Below are 4,481 nucleotides of genomic sequence, written 5' to 3' on the forward strand. Positions count from 1 at the left end.
GAGAGATGGGATGCTGCCAAGCGTCTTCATTTGTGTTTCCATTGCCTAAGAGGGGACCATTTTGGCCAAACTTGTGTCAGAACCAGGATATGGGGGATAAACAATTACAGGGACAAGTACAACAGATTACTACATACCCACAGGATTTAACAACAAGATGGAATTGAACAGATAGAAGAAAGAAGTAGTCAGCTGATATCAGATCAGAATGTACCGAGTGGTGATGCATCATCCGGGAACAGCAACCTGAGTGTTGAGTCTGAAAGGAAACCGTTGGTCGTTTCACTCCCTCAGGATTCCGCTACCATCAGACAGAGAGATCCCACACTACATCGGTGGCAGAACATGCAGATGTACGAGTTCTAGCATTGAGAACAGTTCCTGTGATCGTAAAGAATGGTAGTCGAAAACTCAAAGTAGATGCCTTGTTGGACGAAGCCTCTACGAAGACGTATATTAATGCAAACGTAGCTGCGGAACTTTGACTCTAAGGACGGTCACAGAAAGTCACCGTTAACGTCTTGAATGGGCAAACTGAGACCTTTGAGACCATGCCTGTTAAAGTTGAGCTTGAGAGTTTGGATGGTAGCGTGAAAACAGCTATAAATGCATTTACTACCGAGCGAGTGACTCGAAACATGACAACAATCAACTGGGGGGCGTATGCCGCAAAGTGGACTCACCTGAAGGACATACAATTTCCGGATCCAGGACCACGCCCTTTTGTAGACATACTCATCGGAGTCGATTATGCTGAGTTACATTATTCGTTCAAGGACGTCGGAGGAAGATCGGGCGAACCAGTGGCAAGACTTACGCCTTTGGGGTGGACATGTGTCGGATCTCCTAATGGTCTTAAAGGGAGTGGCTTGCAAACGAGTTTCACACATACTTACCTTGTTCGAGAACATAGGAAAGACTCAGATGAGATTAGTGTTCTACTTCGCAGTTTCTCGGAGGTTGAAGCTGCTGGGACGCTTAAAGAGGCACAAATCCTGAATTATGACGACAAATTAGCACCAGAGAAAGTTGAAAAGTCCATCAAGTACGTGGATGGAAGATATCAAGTGGCGATTCCATGGAAAGATGACAAACCTTAACTGCCAGACAATTACAATATGGCGGTGTGTCAGTTGTTTAACAATGAAAAGAGGTTGTGCAACAACCCAGACGTTGGAGACGCTTACTCCAAATGCATCAGTCAGTACCTTAAGAAAGGATACATTCGAAAGATATATCCAGCTGAGAGCAAACTTTCAAGAAAGTGGTACTTGCCTCATTTCCCTGTGGTAAGGCCTGATAGAACTACGATAAAAACTCGCATTGTATTCTATGCCTCCGCCAAGTGTGAAGGAGTCTCCTTGAATGATACAATTCTGCCAGGACCAAAGCTGTAGAAGGATTTGAAAGATGTGTTGCTACGTTTTCGCAAACATCCCGTGGCATTAGTTTTGTGACATTGCCGAGATGTACTTGAGAATTGAAGTTGCACCAAAGGACCGACCAAATCCGCGCTTCCTGTGGCGAGAGAAGGAGAGAAGGAGCAGGAAGAATTTGAATTCAACCGCGTGGTGTTTGGAGTAAACTCATCGCCATTTCAAGCTCAGTTTGAGGCTCAAGTGAACGCCGAGAAGTACAGGGACAAATTGCCAATGGCCGCTGAGACTGTGCTGAAATCTACTTACATGGACTATAGTATGGACTCTGTGGCGGACAAAAGCCAGGCTTTAGAACTGTGCAGTCAATTGGACAAGCTGTGGTCAAGAGCAGAGATGCGACCTCGAAAGTGGTTGTCAAATTCATCTAAGCTTCTCGAAAAGATTCCAGTTGAGGGTAGAACTTCTAAACTCCATCTTGACAGTAGTGGAGTACCAATGGTGAAGACACTGGGAGTCGCCTGGTTACCAGACGAAGACGTATTTACATTCAAGACAAATCCTCCAGAAGAAGGGCTGGGACTTACGAAACGATCTGTTTGATCCAGTTGGTTTCTTAGCACCGTTCCTCATTCGTGCTTAAGTTCTATTGCAAGAGATGTGAGCTGCTGAACTCGATTGGGACGACCTTTTTCCAAGGCGATTTGGCTAGAAGAGCTCGGCCATGGTTCAGTTAGATAAAAGATTTACCGGAAATCAAAGTTCCGAGGTGTCTGCGCTTAGGACAGGGCGAGAAAATGCTTTCAGAGACACTTCTTACATTTGTTGATGCATCGCAGGGTGCGTATGGAGCTGTCATCTTCTCAAGAGTATGTTATAAGAGTGGATTGGTATCCAGAAGGCTAGTAACTGCTAAGACAAGAGTCGAGCCACTCTCCACGACAAGTATTCCCAGATTGGGACTGATGGCAGCAGTTCTCGGGTTAAGAATGTCAGATTCTGTTTCCAAAGCCTTAGACAGTGCCTTGAATCAAGTAACCTTCTAGTCTGATAGCTTGAATGTACTGTGGAGGATTAGAGGAAGAAGTCGGTCTTTCAAACCGTTTGTCGCAAATCGAGTGGGAGAGATTCAGTGTCTGACTGATCCTCAGCAATGGCGATTGGTTCCAACCAAAGAAAATCCAGATGACCTGGTTACAAGAGGCTTAAAGGTGTCGGAACTAGCTAACTGCGAGAAGTGGTGGAACGGACCTGAATTCCTTGGAAACGAAGAGTCAGAAAGGCCGATAAATCGTGTCAACGTAGATCAGGAAACGAAATCAATGGAGATCAAGAGGAATGACCGAGAATTCCCCAAACAAGCAAATGATGATGTCGAGGAACGAACAATGATTTCACTAAAGGAGAATAAGCATTTATGGCGTTTGAATCCAAATCGATTTTCAAGTTGGCAAAAGTTTATCAGAGTTCAAGCATGGGTCTATCGTTTCATAGACAACTGCAGACTGCGTGAAAGAGAGAGTGGAGAGTTAAAGACAGGAGAAATTGAGGAAGCAGGAACTCAAGCGATTAAAAGCGCACAACAAGAAGCTTTTCCTGACGAGTAGACAGCGCTTCTTCACCAAAGAGAGTTACCAAAGAACAGCAAATTGCTTGGATTAAAACCAAGACTTGACAAAGAGGGCCAGATCAGGAGTGAAGGTCGACTGAGATATCCAGACTTCTTATCAGAAGACGTCCGATTTCCTATAATTCTGCCCCGCAAGAATCAAGTGACAAAGCTAATTGTCAAGCATTATCACGAGAAAGGGAAGCATGCAAGTGGAACTAATCAAACATTTGCGGCTTTATCAATCCGGTTTTGGATAATATCTGGTCGCGAAGAAATAAGAGAATGGGAAAAGGAGTGCAATGAGTGTCGAAGACGAAAAGCTAAAGCAGCAAAGCAAGTTATGGCCCCTCTACCACAGATAAGACTAAGATTATCACTGCGAGCATTTGCCCAGACGGCAGTAGATTTCGGAGGCCCTTTTATCACCATTCAAGGCAGAGGAACACGGAGGCAGAAACGTTACTTGTGTTTGTTCACCTGTCTCGCAACGAGAGCAGTTCATCTGGAGATGGCCTATGGTCTTGATACAGATTCGTTCTTGAATGCCTTTCACAGAATGGCCAATCGGAGGGGTCTTCCCCGAGAAATGTTATCTGACAATGGTGGAAATTTCGTTAAAGTAAACAAAGAGCTGAGCCAACTGGTCGAAGTGCTTGATCAAGACAGAATCGAAGCTTCCACAGCGAATCAGGGAGTTACCTGGCACTTCAATCCCCCAGCAGCACCGCATTTTGGTGGAGTACATGAGTCAATGATCAAGGCAGCGAAACAGAGCAGAGGCACTTTCGAATTCAAGACCTCTAACCTATCAGTCTGCAAGTCCTGATGACGATGTACCATTAACACCGAACCATTTAATTGGTCAGATTGGTGGACAATTCGCCCCAGATTCAGTGGACAAAACCACCTTCAGCCCAAAGAAAAGATGGAGAAGAGTGCAAGAGTTAGTGGGACACTTCTGGCACAGATGGCTGCGTGAGTGGCTTCCAAGCTTAAATGTCAGTAGAAAGTGGACTGACACCAACATGGCCGCCGTGACGTCAACGTCTCTCTCCAAAACAATAGCCAGAATAAATTATAAATTCCGAAAAGTAACACGGCCCTCTCTTATGCATATAAATTCCGATTTTTTAGATATTTTGAGATTTTAAGTGGTCAGAGGGGCGGACTTTCCCCTTTCTGACCGCTAACTGGATTTGTTTCATGGTAGTCCCCGGCCACGCTTTGTAGATAGCCAATGAGTACGCTTCGAGCTCTCTCTGCCAGTTGGGATTTTTAAAGATGTTTATGTTTCTTTAAACTTGAACTTTGGTCTTGAACTTTCCGTTATTTATAGTGTACCCGATTAACACCTCAGTGTGAAATAAAATTTACACTTCAATAAAATTATTTTTATATCTTTTTTTTTAAATCTTCGTAATATAATAATATGATTTAATTCGTTTAGTGTCGGTATTCGTTCCATGAATGTTGCTATTCAGACTGTATCTGTT

At 44.2% G+C, this 4,481-nt stretch overlaps 1 pseudogene; it reads left to right on the top strand.

Moving 5' to 3' along the window:
- LOC146489138 (uncharacterized) lies at positions 1 to 1,979 on the top strand (annotated as a pseudogene).
- Positions 1,980 to 4,481: the final 2,502 nt, after the last annotated feature.

Source organism: Pavona decussata, unplaced genomic scaffold (assembly GCF_977016875.1).
Source record: "Pavona decussata unplaced genomic scaffold, jaPavDecu1.1 SCAFFOLD_6, whole genome shotgun sequence".
NCBI classification, from domain to species: domain Eukaryota; kingdom Metazoa; phylum Cnidaria; class Anthozoa; order Scleractinia; family Agariciidae; genus Pavona; species Pavona decussata.